The following is an 18,769-nucleotide window of genomic DNA, read 5'->3' on the forward strand; positions in this document are numbered from 1 at the left end:
GCCAGTAAATGGGTAAAGGCTAAGGTCTGGGGCAGGGCAAGAAAGAAGGGATCAGGGATGGCAGGTAGGCCCCAGTTCTTCCTTACTCGTTCCTACTTTCAAAATAAGGTCGCATCATAAGTGAGATTCCAGCTCACAGGCCAGCCTGCCTTTGGAGAAGTCATGCAGATAACCTCAGAGAAGGGCAGCCTTAACCTGTAAGCCAAGAAGACACCTGGGCTCTTCTCTTGAGCCCTGTGCTTCTCCACCACCCTGAGGTAAAGGGACCAAAGTTTGTGAGGGGGAATGGGAAAGAGGGTATAGAGACAAAGCTCCCAGGTCACACTGTGATAGGCTGAATAGTGACTCCTAAGGATGTCTACACTCTAATCCCCAGGACCTGTGAATGTGTTACGTAACACGGCAAAAGTATCTTTGCATGTGTGATTAAGGTTACAGATCTCGAGACAGGAAGATTATTCTGGATTATCTGGGTGGCCCCAAGTTAATCACAGGAGCCCTTAAAAACTGAGAACCTTTCCAGGCTGAACTCAAATAGGTACCATGGAAGAAGAGGCAAGAGAAATTTAAAGAGGACTTAAATGAGTGGACTTGACCCACCACTGCTGGTTAAAGATGGAGCATGGAGGAAGAGGGCCACAGCCAAGGAATGCTGGCAGCCTCAAGAAGCTGTGAATGGTCTTCCAGTGACAGCCAACAAAAAACAGGGACTTCAGTCCTACAACTGCAAGGAATAGAATTCTGCCAACAGCCTGAATGAGCAAAGGAATGGATTCTTCCCTGGAGCCTCCAGAACGGAATGCAGCCTGCAGATATCTTGATTTTGACCCAGTAAGACAAGTATTGGACTTCTGCCCTATAGAACTGTGAAATAATAAGCAGGTGTCATTTTAGCTGCTAAATTTGTGGCTATTTGTTATAGCACCAATAGAAAACTAATACATCTCCCTCCGTAGACCTATCCCAGTGGGTGCTGGGAACTAAGCAGGAGCCAGCCTGGGCCTTATGGGCTTGTAGCTGACTGGAGTAGGTTGTGTGAAGGTCTACACCCATGAAGAGGTTGGCTCGCTAGACCCTAGAAGATGGGGGTTTGGGCAAGGTGAGAGTAGAATCAGAAAAAGATCACCATCTTTACTTTCTATCCCAAACAGGGTAAAAGGGGTTCAGAAAAGTGTTCCCTGATTCCATGGGTGGCCAGGTGGTCTTTCTCTATTTCTGACTAGCTCAAGCTCCTCACTGAAGCCTGCAATGATCCCATGCCCACAGGGTTCTCCCTCAGCTCTCTGGAAGCAGCCCTGGCTGGGACAGGGGACTGGAATCTACCATGCACTGATGCAAGTAGGGAGGCATGGGGAGGGATGCACCCCAGAGGACTTCTCCAGCCACAGCATTCTTCCTACCTATTGTGGGGGGGGGGGAGGTGTCGTGTCTTTATCCACCCTCAGAGATGTGAAAGTCTCCCAATCACTTGTTTCCAAGGGTGGGGGTGGGGTGGGCAGGGGAAGGAATCCCTACACTGGGGCTAAACGTAGGATGGAGCCCAATTTACATCTCTGGGTTGGGCACACAGAATGCTGAGTGCCAAGACAGTGCAGGAGAAACACGATGGGCCCACAGTGGGCAGCTGCAGAGCACCCAGGGAAGCTCCTTCTCCCCAACTACACGCTGGTGGAGGCCAGGGGTTGCTGCAGCCAGATCTGCTAATAGCACCTCTCTATCTCCTCAGGTATGTGCCTAAGGGCCTGAGGGGGAAGGGCTTTCCCAGGAGATCCCAGGAGTCTTGGCCAAGCTCTCAGGAGGCCAGGAGCCCCTGAGCCAAGGGGCAGCCCCACTGCCTGGAGTGCACACACTCCCCAAGCCAGCTCAAGCTCCCATGATCCCTCCCAGATGGGCCAGCACTGTGCAGCCACTTATCCAACAGGTGAAGGGACTGCACAGACACCTGAGACCAGGGTGGGCACGTCTGTAAGAAGATAGGGCTTCACCATTTTCTCAGCTCTCTGAAAGTTGCACATTCAAGGACCTTCTTACTCTGTCCCCAGACTCCCTCCCAGCCATTCTCTTGCCACTCCCTGCCGCACTGAATCACTTCCTCCCATGTGCCATGCACACTTAGGCCTCTCTGACTTTCTGTAGCCAGACCTTCGTCTAGAACACTCTTCCCAGTCTCCTGAAAATAAATTCAAAGTCCAGTCCCCTCGTCATCCTCTCTGGGGAGTCTTCTCCAACTTTTCCTCATTTCCTACTGCAACTTGAGCAGAATCATTGCTTTGCCTTTAAGAATATTTATATTGCTTGGCCCAGACCTCCCTTATGTACACTTGTTGCAGGGTAATGGTTTGAAATATTAGCCAATGAGTTCTAACCCCTTCTCATACTTTCCTTCAGCCCAGATTCCTTTCCCCATCTGAACTGAGTCATCCTTCACTGCCTTAGGGAGAGGTTGACAGAGCAAAAGATGGAGTCAATTCTCAGATTTTGAGTTTCAATAGCCTGGTCACAAAGGGTTATGGAAACAGTTTGGTTGCTGGAAAGACTGGGGGGAATTCACAATTCACAGAAATTGAAGCTTCCTATCGTTCCGTCTAATTCCCGCCTTCAGAGATTAGACCAGACCCAGGACCAGTGCAGCAGATTAACAATATCGCAGTCTATGATCATGGTGCCCTTAAAGTTGTGCAACACACAATCTACATGAGTGTGCAGAGTGACCTTAGCACCAGGCTCTTTCCCTATTTCCACTATCTCCCCTTAGCATGGAGGCCCTTGTCCACATTCTTGGCTCCTCATGGTTACAGAATAGCTGCTACACCCCTAGGCATTACATCCATGTTCCGGGTGGAAAAAAGAGAGAAAGGCAAAAGGCTCTTGGTGAGATTTTTATTCAGGAAAGGATACCTTTCATATGGACTTCTGCCTTGATCTCATTGACCAGAACTGTGTATATCCTATATCCTATATCCTCTACTCATAAGGAAGCCTGGGTAATAGTCTTTTCATTTTCCAAGCTCTATTATAGGAAGGTAAGGAAGAAGATTTTGAGTAGCCAAGTCCCATTGTCTTCCACAAGGGGAGAGTGCTTCAGGCAGGGGACACAGCATGTGCAAAACTTGAGAGTAAGAGCATCCCTGCTGCATTCCCAGGGCTACAACAGTGCTGGGACATAGAAGCACTCACCAGACACCTGCTGGATGAATGAATGTAGAGATGAGGTGAGAGCATAGCATGGTAAAAAAAGCTACAAGAGGGGCTTCTCTGGTGGCGCAGTGGTTAAGAATCCACCTGCCGATGCAGGGGACACGGGTTTGAGCCCTGGTCCGGGAAGATCCCACATGCCGCAGAGCAACTAAGCCTGTGTGCTACAACTACTGAGCTTGCGCTCTAGAGCCTGCGAGGCACAACTACTGAAGCCCACACGCCTAGAGCCCGTGCTCTGCAACAAGAGAAGCCACCGCAGTGAGAAACCCGCTCTCTGCAACTAGAGAAAGTCCGCTCGCAGCAACGAAGGCCCAACACAGCCAAAACTAAAATAAATAAATTTTTTTAAAAAAGAAGAGCTACAAGAAATTCAGAGTGGCTGTATTATGGCATGTGAGAGAGGAAGCAGCCAGACGAGAGGCAAGAGGATTAAGTGGGAACCAGAACACACAGGGCCTTGTGTTTGGATCTTTATCCTATGATTAATGAAGAGTCTTTGAAGAATTGTCTGCAGGGTTATCACTGGGTTAGATTTGTGTTTCAGGAAGAACATGCTGGCTGCAGGGAGGGGCACATTTTGGAGGTAGTCAAAAGGTAAAGAGTCCATTTGGAGACTATTGCAAAATCCAAGCTAGAGAAAATGGTAGCCCAGAGAGTACTGTGGTAATCAGGATGGAAAGACATGGTCAGAGCCTAGAGATATTTGGACTGCACATGACAAGGGGCTGAACATGGGAGAAAGGAGACAAGTCAAGGGATAGATTCAAAATTTCTGACTTAGGTTACTGAGTCTATGGTGCTACCACTCATTGAATCAGGAAGCATAGACATAGCAGGTTTGGGTTTGGAGCAGGGTGATGATGAATGCAGTTTGGACGTTATACCAAACCCTGTTATGTTATGCCCACACCCTATGATCTTCTCATCCTCACCTGCCCCTCAGCGTTTAGTTACCATTTCAATGAGGATCCTCAGCTGCAATCACTAGTGCCCACTCACCTCATCCCTCATCAGGTTGGACTTGGAGTGATTCTCTTTAGCTATTTGAACTGCTTCTTAGGGCTCCTCGTGTAGTAGACAGATGTAGTAGACAGGACTTGGGTAAGTGTGCCACCAGCACCTTCTCCACATGTTCCACAGGCAGCTGTCACAAATGGTTAATTCTATTCCATCCCAGGTCCTGCAGTTTGACCAGCAGGTTCCCAGGTGAAGCTCCATCTCCACTTCTTTGTTCACCATAATGCACTGCAGCATTTCTGCCCACTCTCTCTGCATCAATAGTTCTTTCAAGCTCCAGCCCTTCTTGGACTTGGCTTGGACCCACTGGAGCTATGGCTTCTCTGATCGATTTTAGGCTCACCAAACTGGAAGCTTGTGATCTGGTTTCTCCAACACAACCCAGAAATGCATGAGAATTAATAATCATGAAACAGACCTGACCCATGAGGTACAGGAGAAAGGAAGAAGCCACCAGGTGAATCTTTCTCTCTATGCCTCCTACACTAAAAGAGTGTTCTCCAAGGCATGGTTCTTCTATAAATCCTGTCTAGAGGACATTCCATGTGCCTAAGCAACATTTTTTTTTAATTGAAGTATAGTTGATTTACAACCTTGTGTTAATTTCTGCTGTACAGCAAAGTGAGTCAGTTATACATAAATATACATTCTTTTTAAATATTCTTTTCCATTATTGTTTATCATAGGACAGTGAATATAGCTCTCTGTGCTGTACAGTAGGACCTTGTTGTTTATCCATTCTATATGTAATAGCTTACATCAGCTAACCCCAATCTTCCACTCCATCCTTCCCTCAACCCCCTCCCCCTTAGCAACCACAAGTCTGTTCTCTATGTCCATGAGTCTGTTTCATAAACAGGTTCATTTGTGTCATATTTTAGATTCCACATATAAGTGATATCATATGGTATTTGTCTTTCTCTTTCTGAATAACTTCACTTAGTATGATAATCTCTAGTTGTATCCATGTTGCTGCAAATGGCATTACTTCGTTCTTTTTTATGGCTGAGTAGTATTCCATTATATATATATATACACCACATCTTCTTTATCCATTCATCTGTAGATGGACATTTAGGTTGTTTCCATGTCCAAATAACATTTTTTAATGAAGCTGTGGCTACTTTGGTGTATTAGTTTCCAGGGCCGCCATAAAAAAGTAGCAGAAATAGATGGCTTAAAGCAAAGGAAATTTATTCTCTCACAGTTCTGGAAGCCAGAAGTCTGAAATCAAAGTGTTTACAGGGCTGTGCTATCTCCAAAGGCTCTAGCAGAGAATCCTTCCTTGCCTCTTCCAGCATGTAGTGGCCCCAAGTGTTCCTTGGTTTGTGGCAGCATCAGTCCAGTCTCTGCCTCTGTTTTCACAGGATTTCTCTCCTCTGTGTCTGTGTCTCTGTGTGTCCTTTCCTTTTCTAATAAAGACCCCAAACATACTGGATTTAAGGTTCACCCTAATATTTGATTCAGAATATATTTCCTAGGATATCCATGACAAGACTTATTGAGTTTGGGACATCCAAGTAGAGATATCTATCAGGTGATTAAAAGTGAAGCACAGGGGAAATGTCTGGACTGGAGGAATAAATTATAGTATCTGTTTTGTTCACTCTGTATTCTTCTCTTTTCTTCTGGTAACAGGACCTCACCTTTACTTTAGAAAGCCATCCTTCCACACAATTCATTGTGGTCCTGGAGGGGTTGGCAATTACAAGCCACCACCACCACCCCAGACTCATTACATATTCCATTGAGTAGGCCTGTGACTCCAGCTGGATTAACCAGAGCCAGGGAATGAAATAATGATATCGGGAGAGAGAAATTCTTTCTTTCCTCCAGAGTGGTTCTCTAGGGTGATAAAACCTTGAGCTATCTACAACCATTCCTCTGCCCCCACCCACACTGCATGAGGAAACCAGTCTGCAATAGAAGAGAATGAGGCCAATACAGTGATAGAAAAAGAACCAGAGAAGAGAATGGAGGGATAGAGAGGCCTGACAACATTATTTGAGTCCCCAGAACCAGAAATATCTGAGGTCCATGCTGTCTCTCAACTAGTCTGTCATACTAGCCAAAAATTTCTCTTTATTTTTGCTTGAGCTAGTGTGAATTGAGTTTCTATCATTTGCAACCAAAAGTCCTCACTATATGAATGGCATCATGATTAGATACTAACAGAATAGGTTAGATGCTAAATATGTAGCCCGACAAGAGCAGAAGAACTAGGGCAGAGACCCACAGAGCAGGAACATTTGAGCAACAGTCAGAGAAAGTTTTGTGTGTGTGTGTATTTTTTTTAATTTGGTGTTTTGATAGCTTTTTAAAAATTTTTTATTTTATATTGGAGTATAGTTGATTAACAATGTTGTGTTAGTTTCAGGTGTACAACAAAGTGATTCAGTTATACATATAATGTCTCTATTCTTTTTCAAATTCTTTTCCCATTTAGGTTATTACAGAATGTTGAGCAGAGTTCCCTGTGCTATATAGTAGGTCCTTGCTGGTTATCTATTTTAAATATAGCAGTGTGTACATGTCAATCCCAAACACCCAATCTATCCCTCCCTATTACCCTTTCCCCCAGTAACCATAAGTTCATTCTCTAAGTCTGTGAGTCTGCTTCTGTTTTGTAAATAAGTTCATTTGTATCATTTTTTAAGATTCCACATATAAGCGATATCATATGATATTTGTCTCTGTCTGACTTACTTCACTTAGTATGATAATCTCCAGGTCCATCCATGTTGCTGCAAATGGCATTATTTCATTCTTTTTAATGGCTTAGTAATATTCCATTGTATATATGTACCACATTTTTTTATCAATTCCTCTGTTGATGGACATTAAGTTGCTTCCATGTCTTGGCTATTGTAGACAGCGCTGCAATGAACATTGGGGTGCGTGTATCCTTTCAAACCATGTTTTCCTCCGGATATATGCCCAGGATCATATGGTAGCTCTATTTTTAGTTTTTTAAGGAACCTCCATACTGTTCTCCATAGTGGCTGTATCAATTTACATTCCCACCAGCAGTGCAAGAGGGTTCCCTTTTCTCCACACCCTCTCCAGTATTTATTATTTGTAGACTTTTTGATGATGGCCATTCTGACTGGTGTGAGATGATATCTCATTGTAGTTTTGATTTGCTTTTCTCTAATAATTAGCAATGTTGAGTATCTTTTTATGTACCTCTTGGCCATCTGTATGTCTTCTTTGGAGAAATGTCTCTTTAGGTCTTCTGCCCATTTTTTTATTAGGTTGTTTGTTTTTTTGAGATTGAGCCGCATGAGCTCTTTGTAAATTTTGGAGACTAATCCCTTGTCGGTCACATTGTTTGCAAATATTTTCTCCCATTCCATGGGTTGTCTTTTGGTTTGTTTATGGTTTCCCTTGCTGTGCAAAATCTTTTGAGTTTAGTTAGGTCCCATTTGTTTATTTTTGTTTTTATTTCCATTATTCTAGGAGAAGGATCAAAAAAGATATTGCTACGATTTATGTCAAAGAGTGTTCTGCCTCTGTTTTCCTCTAAGAGTTATATAGTATCTGGTCTCACATTTAGGTAAAAGAGACTGAAGACTAGCAGCCAGAGAGGTAGGAAGAAAACAAGGAGAGTGAGGTCATGGAAGACAAAGGGAGTGAGACTTGTAAGAAGGCTTGGTCAGTATCATCAAGTGCTACTGAGAAATCAAACAAAACAGAAATGGAAAATTTCATTGGGTTTAGCAGTGGGACACCCCTGGTGATCATGATGAAAATGGTCTCAATGGACAAAAGGGGGTAGAATTTTGATGGTCAAGTGTTGAGGGGTAAGCAAGGAAGAAAGTAGACACAACGAGTGTAGAAAACACTCAAGAAATTTGGTTGTAAAAGGAGGAAAGGGACAGGATGACAGCTGGAGAGGACATGGTGGTGTCAATGAAGGTTTTTTTTAAGATAACAAAGATGTGAACACATTTAAATGTTGATGGGAAGATAGCAATAGGAAGGTAAAGATTACAGCTATATTGGGACTTCCCTGGTGGTCCAGCAGTTAAGACTCCACGTTCCCAATGCAGGGGGCCCAGGTTCAATCCCTGCTCAGGGAACTACATCCAGCATGCCACAACTAAGAACCCGCATGGTGCAACTAAAGATCCTGCACACCGCAACGAAAATCCCGTATGCCACAGCTAAGAGCTGGGGCAGGCAAATAAATAAATAAATAATAATTTAAAAAATTGCAGCTATAAGTGAAGGAGGAGACAGAGCAGTCCCGGGGAAGGTGAGAGGGGCTGGAATCTAGAGCATAAGCCTTCACATAGTAACAGGAGGGTAAGAGGGGAATATAGGAGCAAGTTCAGAAAGGTTTGAGGTTTGATGGCAGAAAAATGAAGGAATTTTATCTGTGAAGTAGCAGCAAGGTTATTGCTGATGGCAGCAGGGGGCTAAGAGGTAATGGGCCAGGGAATGGTCAGGGTGGAGGTTTGAGGAGAAGGATTGGAATGGCACATGTGGAGAACAGGAAACAGAACCCCAGAGGAAACCTAAAGGGATGACCCGACGTGTGGAGCCGCTCTCAGCAGTGTCAGTACAGGTGTGAAGAAGGCAAATGGTTGAGCCCACACGGGGTTGGGATTTTACAGGACTGAGGAACAGCGGAGTAGAGGTCCTTGGAAAGCAGGATAAGGAGGGAAGGGAAGGGAAGAGAGGAGGAGGCTGAGAGAGAGGCTAGAAGTGGAAGGTTGAGGACCTGGAAGTGGGAGGCTGGAGAACAGGTGCAGAGGGTGTGTTTGGGCACAGACACTCATGCAGCCCCTACCTGACACCAACCAAAGGCCACCGCCTGCCCCCAACACCCATTCGCGATTTGGGTCTCCTTAACTAGGTTATGAGTTCCATGATATGCAGGGCTACTTGGCCATTGATGACAGATGAGGATAGATAGATAGATAGACAGATAGATAGATACATAGATACATAGAAAGATAGATAGATACATAGATAGATAGATAGATAGATAGATAGATAGATAGATAGATAGATAGATAGATTTTGCATCAGGGAAAATTTTCAGTTCCTTTACCCATGAACAGTTGCCAGGTAGGGGTCCCCACTTTTATGGCCATCACACAAGCACACACAGACATAGGCAAACACAGGGTGCAGAGTGCAGGCCTCTGGGGGCACAGGGACTGAGGCCAATGCAAAGATTCACCGCGAATAATGCTAAAGCCATCTCCACCTTGTTTTTCAACCAACACTCCAGCCGCACCGGGCTCCCCTCTCTGGTCAAGGCCAAAGACTGATGGGGCCAGTAACAGCCTATCAGACCAGAAGCCGGCCTCCCACCCATACTCTGGGACTGATGAAGCAGGGTCCACAGAGCCAGCTGCCCCTGGCCCCCCTACAGGGAGAATGACCAAGGGCGCCAGCTGGCCTCGCCCACGGCCTGAGGACTAAGCTAAGCAGAGCGGCCCCGGGAGCCCCTGAGGGTCCTGACGGCCAGCGCATCCAGATGATTCCGTTCTTCAACCTGCCTGTGCTGCTCGTTTTCCCTGATGGAAGAGCTCCAGTTGCCCCCATATTTTGCCCAAAGAAAGCAGGGCTGAGGGGAGAATAAGTTCTGAGACAGCAAGAAGCAAATGCCTACAGATTGTCCTCGACCGTCCTTCCCAGAGAAATCAGCACTGGGCTGCGAGTAACCTCATTAGACCCAGAGCAAGGCAGGCGCCTCTGAGTCGATGGTAGGATGATAAGGAAAGAGGAGCAGGAAATGCGGGCTTTCTGGACCTCTTCTTGCCAACCAACCAGGAATACTCATGCTATTGCCAGCAAATCTGCCTAGGTTAGAGGAATCTCAAAGTCGGTCCCTTGAGCTTCTTCTCTTGACAGTTTCTAACGGTGATGCGACTTAGAGAAACAACTCCCAGAGAAGGACGTTTTGAGTCCTGGGCTAGGAGAGGCTTCCCTCCCAGGCCTCCGGGAAGCTGGGACGGAGTAAGCAAGGAGAAAGGGCATTTTCTGTGCCTGCCGCCCTGCCAGCCACCAGCCCGGGAGGGAGTGTGTGCTACCCACTGCCCACAGCTCCCCAGGTGCGGGGCTCCAGGCTGAGAATGGCTCCCTTTTACTCCCTCCATGCTGGCTGGGTCGGGCCTGAAGCTGACAGCAGGAGAGGGGCTGAGCCGCTGCAGGAGCAGGGCAGGCCCATGTGGGGCAGAGGCGGGCAGCTGGGGGTGCTTGAGGGACAACTCCCCCTGCGATTGCCCACTCCTTGCTACTGCTCCTCGTGCCGGAGCTGGCCTGGGCCTTCACTGAGCCCCTCTCACAAGAATGCTGGGTGATTGATGACTCTGGCCTTGGCAGTGATGCAGAGCTGGGTGAGAGGTCTGTAGAGATGAGAGTCTCGGCAGCAGGGCAAGGGGTGGCTTCCTCGTGGACCTGGCCCTCTGGCCTGACACAGTGGAACTGGTGGAATATGTCCAGCTGAGTGGGGTTGGAAGGTAGTGAAAAGAGAGAAAGGGAGAGTGCCTCTCAGGGCTCAGGTTTGTGTGCATATGGTGTGTGTGTGTGTGCATGCATGCATGTGTGTGTGTGCGTGTGTGTGTGTGAAAACATTGCTCCTGTGTGACAAAAGAGGACTGGCTTATGTGGAGGGAAAATCTGAGTGTACAGTGGAGGCTCTGACAAGGGCATGCTTTGGTGCAGGATGGGCTGGTGATTATTGTGTGTTTCTCAGTCATCCATTTGTTGTATTAGTTATCTACTGCTGCATAACAAATGACTCCGAAACTTAGTGGCTTCAATGAACAACATTCCTCATCTCACTGTTTCTGTGGGTCAGGAATCCAGGCACAGCTGAATTGGGTCCTCTGGCATGAGAACCTCATGAAGCTGCAATCAAGGTGTCAGCCTGGTCTGCAGTCACCTCAAAGCCCAATTCTTCTGGCTGTTGGCAGGAGTCAGTTTCTCACTGGCTGTCAACTGGAAGCCACTCTCAAGTCCTAGCCATGCAGACCTCTCCATGGGGCAGCTCACAACGTGGCAGCTGGCTTCATCAGAGCCAGAAAGTCAATAAGAGAGAGAGAGAGAGAGGGAGATGGAGTCATGATCTTGTATAACCTAATCTCAGAAGTGACATCCAGGGACTTCCTTGGTGGTCCAGCGGTTAAGACCCTGCGCTCCCAATGCAGGGGGCCCGGGTCTGATCCCTGGTCAGGGAACTAGATGCCACATGCCGCAACTAAGAGCCCACATGCCACAACTTAGAGCCCACATGCCACAACTAAAATATCCCGCATGCCGCAACTAAAAAAAAAAAAGATCCCGCGTGCAGCAACTAAAGATCTGGCACAGCCAAATAAATGAATAAATATAAATTAAAAAAATAAAGAAGTGACATCCATCACTTCTGCCATATTCTACTCATTGGAGGTGAGTCACTAGGTCCAGCCCACACTCAGGGGAGGGGATTACACAAGGACATGACTACCAGGAAGTGGGATCATTGGGGGCTGTTTTGGAAGCTGCCTACCATGTCCATTAATTCATTCAGCAATTATTTAATGAGGACCCTCTATGTACCAGTCACCATGCTGAGTATGGATGATAGAACAAAACGGTGACTGTCACTTGAAGATTACAATCTGGTAGGTGAGGCACATAGTAACTAAAGAAACACGCAAATGAATATCAAAATCTACTACAGAAAATGCCCCAAAAAGGCAGTGGGCAGTGGTGGAGGGCAGCACATTGTGCTATGAGAGCATTTCACCAGGGGACCGGGCCAGGGGGCACCCTGAGGAAGGGATGATTGAAGAAAGAGCTAACAGGTGAGGGAAGACCAGGCGTTAGCTGGGTGATGAGAAGAGGTGAGAATGGCAGGGGGCACCCAGCCGGCCAAAGGAACAGCATCATCTATGTTCAACTGTGGTGTGTGTAAGCCAAGAGCCCGTGTGGGCGTGTGTTCTGTTCCTGGGTGGATATGGGTATCTACACCGTGTGTGTGGACATCGTGGGGAAACAGCACTACCAGTACACTTAAAAGACTCTAAGGAAGGGACAGGAGGTGGCAGGGGACAGAATCTGAGCAGCACTCTCTCTAAACATCCAGAATTATGTTTCTTCACTCTTCTCCCTGCTCTTCCGCCCTCTCCATGCCCTTTCTGGAAGGTTTCTTTGGAGAGTCTTCTGTGTCCTCATAAAAAGCAAAAATCTGCTGATGCAGCCTAATGCATTATCCTGAAAAGCAGAGCTGTCTGGGGGAACTAGCTCTGCCCCTGCGCCTGCTCCTGCCCCAGAGGGGAAGCTCCATTCGGCAAACTGGCATCTCCCTTGTTAAAGAGACGGCCTATTGATTGAGGCCAAAGTGACTTTTTATGGGTCCAAAGACAGGAAGGCAGGGCCCCCTGTAGGAAGGAGGTGGGGGGCTGTTCTGCAGCCAGTAGGAAGGACAGAGCACGGGTTGGGAAGGGAGCTGGGAGAGCCCCTGGTCAGGACAAGGCCCCTCTGGGTGTCAATGGAGTCAGATGTGGAGGAGGCTGGTGCTGAGGCAGGATGCAGCATGACATGTGGCCCAGCCCCACACAACTGTGTGAGGCTGACGAATCCCACACACTGCCTGGTCACTCGGAGACAAGTCCAGACCTATGCTAACCAGCAGAACTGAGCAAAAGCCTACAGGATCCCTGTCCTCTAGGCACCTGAGGAGGACTTCCCTCTTCCCAGCAGCACCTTGGTAAGCTATGCAAGCAGTCGCTGTGTCTGGAATCCTGCCCCAATCCCTCAGCCTAGCAGTAAGGGTGTGACTCCCATTCATTCATGTCTTCATTCATTCAGTAAATACCCACTCCTGTGTGCCAGGCACTGCATTAGGCTCTGGAGACACAGATGTGGTTCCTGCCTTCATAGACTCTCCAGCTCAAATAGCAAGTAATCACTGAACGATTTTTCACTCACCGTGTAATGACAGTTGTGAAAGTGACATGAAGGAAAAACACAAGTGAGAGCTAGCACGGTTTGGAAGACATTATGGTGTCAGGGAAGGGGCTCCTGGTCTATATGTTGTCTTCTGGTCCTTGCTGAGCCCTGCAGAGGTGACCTGGCCTGTCCAGGTGTCAGCCTTGGTCCCCACGACATTCCTGCAAGAGTGTCCATTGCTGGCGTGACATGTGGTCCATTTTCCCAGCAGATTAAGAGTACGGTGGTCTACTCCCTTCTGACCCACCACCCATTTTTACAATGGCCGGCCCTGTCAATCCTCTGACCCATTGCTATACTGTGCTGGCCTGGGGCTGCCCTTCCCACTGTCTCTGCTCCAGGGTCCCCTTGCCCTACAACAAAATGGACCCCTGGCAGCCATGGGAGCTCCCCATAGCCAGCCATCTGCTTGGCGCCTCTCCAGGGCCCAGGAACATTTTCTTATCCCCTTCACAAACCACTGGAAGTGAAAGAGTCTCTGGGTGGGGTGAAATGAGAGGCTAATTCAGGGTCTCTGTGACAAAAAGTTCTGCCATTTATATCCTAGAAGAAATGAGACAAAGTCTCCTCCATCTTTACATCCCCAAACCCATCATGAACCATGATGTGGGGACTGAGGTACCAGCCCCACCATGTTTCTCCCTGGTCCTCATCACTTGTCCCACAGCCTGAATTTTTATCTCTTTCTGTGTCCTACTCTTCTTTCTTCCTTGTTCAAACACCCAGTCCTCTGAGCTTGGGATCTTCAGAGCCCACAAATGCTTTTTTCTCCACCACAAAGTCTGACTTTAACAAATGAAAATCTTGCTTTTATGCCCATTATAATTTCCATCATTTTAAAGCAGTGGTTCTTAACCTTAGCTGCACTTTGTAGGGACCTGAAAAGTTTCCATTCCAGGAACTTCTGATTTAATTGGTCTGGGGCTTAGCCTGGGCGGCAGGATTCTTAAAGCTCCCAGATGATTCTAGTGTGCAGCTAGGGTCAGGAACCACTGCTTTAAAGAGTCCCATTTATGAATAGCAATGATGTCTTCTTTTTTTTTTTTTTTTTTTATTTAATTTATTTATTTTTGTCTGCACTGAGTGTTTGTTGCTGTGTGCGTGGGCTTTCTCTAGTTGCGGTGAGGGGGGCTACTCTTCGCTGCGGTGTGCGGGCTTCTCATTGCAGTGGCTTCTCTTGTTGCAGAGCATGGGCTCTAGGCGCAGGCTCAGGAGTTGTGGTGCACGGGCTTAGTTGCTCTGCGGCATGTGGGATCTTCCCGGACCAGGGCTCGAACCCGTGTCCCCTGCATTGGCAGGCGGATTCTTAACCACTGTGCCACCAAGGAAGCCCCAGCAATGATGTCTTTTGTCTCCACTAATCCTGTCCTCCCCGTGAAGAAACCTAAGCCTCAGCATCATTCATTGATTCAACACGTGTTAGTTGGGCCCCTTCTATGTGCACTGTTCTAGGTGCTTGGGACACAGCAGAGAACAAAACAGACAAAAATCCCTACCCTTGGAGAGGTGACATTCTAACCAGGAGAGAGACAGGCTAGAAACAATAACAATAATGTGTAGTAAATTTCATAGTACATTCTCAAGGGAAAAGGGCTAAAGGAGAGGGGAAAAAAACAGGGTGAAAGGATCCGAGAGGGAGAAAGCTCATCAATCAAGCTAGACCTTATGGAAAAGGTGACATTTGAGAAAAGACTTGAAGGAGGTGAGAGAGTGAGCCAAAGCAAATTCCCAGAATAAGAACCATGGTGGATATTTCACAATATTATCCAGCTACCTGTATGTAGAAGGGAGGACCAGAAGGACTTGATGATTGAACGTTGTGGTGAGTAATAAGAATCCCTTAGGGATGACCCTCAGATTTCTTACCAAGTGTCCTTCACTGAGCTGGGGACACTGAGATCTGGAGGTGAAAGTCCAAAATTACATTTCAGACATTCTGGTATGAGGCATCTACAAGACATCTAAGTGAACCAAAACGTAGACCTGGGGGCGACCAATCTCAGCCTGTGGACCACATCTGGCTTGCCATCTGGTTTTTAAATTTTTTAATTATTGGAAAAAATCCAAATGAGAATAATATTTCCTGACATGTAAAAATTATGTTAAATTCTAATTTTTAAATGGTCAGAAAAAACTGAGAAGAGAATATTTCCTAACACATGAAAATTATGCAAAATTCTAATTACAGGGTCTATAAACAAAATGTATTGGAACACAGCCACACCCATTCATTGTCACATTTTCCATGGTTGAGTTTGCACTATAATGGCAGAGTTGAGTAGTTGGAACAGACACCATTTAGCCTACAAAGCCGAAAATATTTACTGTCTGGCCTGTCACACAAAGAAATTTGCTCAGCCCTTGCATAGACGATTGGATGCATGGATCTGGAGCTCAGGAGGATCATGGAGGCTGATGATGTGGGTGTCGTTAGCATCCAGAGGTATTTAAGCCATGGATGGCGATGAGATCGGAGTTTGAGAAGGGAAGAGGATGAGGTCAGGCCCTGAAAAACTTGGATATTTGAAAGTTGGATGGAGGAGAAAGAGGCTAGAAAGGAGATGAAGAAGCAGTAGCCAAGAGGTTGGAGGAAAATCCAGAGACTATGTTGTCATGGAAAAAAAGAAAAAGTGGGCAGACCAAGAGGTCAAAGATCAACGCTGCTGAGAAGTCAAATATCATGAGAATGGAAAGTATCTAATGAATTTAGCAACAAGAAGGTAATTAGTAGCCATAGTGGGAAAATTTCAGTGAAGCACAGAGAGAGGAGGCCAGACTGGAATGGGATGAAGAGAGGATGGTGAGGAATGGGGATGTGATATGAGGATAACTTTTTCAAGAAGTTCAGCTGAGAAGGGGACTGCATCAGCCCATAGAGATAAAATGGTGTCTAGAAGTGGAGGAAAGTCAAGGAGGTTTCATTGTTGGTCATTGTTGTTTGTTTTAACATCTGATTGATTGGAGGGTATTTGATTGGCAAAGGGAGAGAACGAAGACACAGGAGAGAGAACAGCCACGGACAGAACAAAGTGGCCTGGCCCTGTGGAAACTCACTGGCAGAAGCCCTGCCTGGGCCCCTCCTCTACCGCCATGAGCCCTTAGAAGTTGGAGAAATAAGCTCAGACAAGGGGAGCCCCCGCCCCCTATGGCAAGTGCAGTGGAAAAGGGAGGCCCTCTGGATGCAGACAATGTAACTTAAAATCCTGGCTCTGCCTCTGTGTGACCTTGGCAAGTGACTACTTGGAGTCTCAGTTTCCTCATCTGTAAAGTGGGGCTAAGCCTCCCTAGTTCACAAGACTGGTGAGGATCAAGTGTGATAGCGTTCATGCACCAGCCACTGTCTCTAACACATGGGAGACACTCAACAAACGTTAGATTCCCTCCTCCCTGTCCCAAACCACTCCCAGCCCAGCTACTTCTCAGACTTTGTCTTGGAAAAAAGAGAAAAGAATCTAGGACACAAACTTGACCTACATTCAGTGCCAAGTCTCTTGTCTTTGAGTCTCGAGTCTGTTGCCTTTGGAAGAGAGGCAATTCCAGGGATGCACTTAGCCAGCTGGCCCAGACTTGGCCAGATGTGTTGTTTTGGAAGCTCCCAGCGAAGGAAGGATCCTGAGATTCCTTCTTCCAATTAGATCCTGGCATGAGCCCTCTGACCTCCTGAACTCTGGAAGCTTTTGTCAAAACAGGAATTCCTAGCCCATTTTGTCAGAGTTCTAGTTTTGTAGGGGGTTTTGTAGTATCGTGGACTGTGGGGTTGGCTAGAATTGTCAGCAGGGCACCAAACTTTCACCTCCAGAGAACTTACAGGAGAAGATGGTTTCTCGTTTGACTGCTGAGAGCCCACAGAGATCGACAGTCCCCAGCACAAAGGAAAGTGTGGCCAAGATCAGGAGACACGGCCGATGGTGGGTGGGGGAGTGGATTGACAGGCAGTGTCCAGCATTAGCACACTTGTGGGGCCATCTGCACAGAACACCTGCCTCCTGCAATCAGCCTCTCGGGTTGTGACTCAGCAGCATCCTGTCCTAAGCATCATCTCCCCAACCTGTTGTTTAGAAAAGATAAAATAGATCGATTTCCCTGGCATTTCCCTTTCAAAGCTGGCAAAGTGGCCGCAACCCCTGCTTTATACTCAGTCAGGGAAGCATTTCATCATTTTCTAGGACAAAAATCCTATGAAAGAGACAGACCAGGCTGGTCTTTCATCATAAGAGATCAGCGCAGCAGGCCAGGGAGGGAGAGAAGCCATTTGTTCTGGAAAGTGAATCAAAGTATCAAAGCCGCCTCCTGCAATTATTTAAATTAAATATTATGTTTCAATGAATGTAAGATATATAATTAATAAAGGAACCCCAGCTTTTTTATAGTCTTACTGGACTGCAAAGAGATCATTACCGGAACAAACTACTCCCACAGTGCCCCAGATGATGGCTGTGTACTTGTGAGCTGATACGTGCATATGTGTGCATGTGCAAGTGAGCGTGTATGCCTAAGTGTTTCTGCGAACTTGTGGCTAAGGAGTCATTTACTACAAAAAGCCCACCTAAGCCAACTTAAGTAAAAAGGCATTTATTATAAGGAACTGGGAACATCTCGCTGTAACAGACAAGTTGGTCAGTTTCCCTACCCTGTCAGAGTCTGCACCTTCTGATTGGACCAGACCACCCCCTCACTGACAGCCACAGCACATTGGACTGGGACATCTGACCCACGTGGCATTAGTTGGCTTCTCACTCCCAGAAATTTGAGACTGGGACACAGACATGTGAGTTAGTTCATGGTAGTGTACCCAGGAGGACATGTCTCAAAGACATGTGTCAGTGTTTGAATTATGTAGCGCCTTAGCACAGTGGTTCTCAACCTTTTGCATTGCCACAGGATCATGTAGGATGTTTGCTAAAAATGTGGTTTCCTTGGCTGCATCTCCAGAGATGCAGGGCTCTGAATTTTTAATAAATGCTTCAAATGATTTGAATGCAGGTACTTCAGCAAGAAGAGAAAGGAAAGCAGATGAGCAATGAAAGAATTTCACTGCCCCAGAGAGAAAAAGAAAGAAGCGAAAGTAGCTGCTTTGGTTGACGATGGCTTCCTTTTTCAGTTCCAGTCCTTCATAAGGCCCTTTTGTCTTTCCTGTCCTTGTTTTTTGTGGATAACTTTGATTCGTAAGATTCTCTAAGTTGGTTTCTGTTTCCTGCTACCAAAGAATTCCTAAAAGCATTTGTGCTTATGGAACCCAAGGGTATGTGAACATCTGGTCCCATTAGCCATAGCTGGTAGGAGAGGGGGCAGGACCACTTGCTACAAATGGCCATCTTGACCCACCTCTCTGACAGGTACAATAGCAGGTCCTTTCTAAGAAGGAGTGTTGTCTGGGAAGACACCCCAAACACATTTACCACAGGAGAATTTTCTGAGAGGGCCTAAGGGCCAGTGGGCGTTTGTCTGCCTGTGTGTGCATGCATGTGCCCAGCTCTGATCTGCTGCCTGTGAGCCCTGGGTATGGTATTTTCTCAGAGACAAGAGTATAATTGTGAGTGGGTGTGTGTTACTGAATCAGTCTGTGCACATGAGTGGGAGAGAACGAAGCCAAGCTGCATTC

Source organism: Balaenoptera ricei, chromosome 2 (assembly GCF_028023285.1).
Source record: "Balaenoptera ricei isolate mBalRic1 chromosome 2, mBalRic1.hap2, whole genome shotgun sequence".
Taxonomy (NCBI): Eukaryota; Metazoa; Chordata; class Mammalia; order Artiodactyla; family Balaenopteridae; genus Balaenoptera; species Balaenoptera ricei.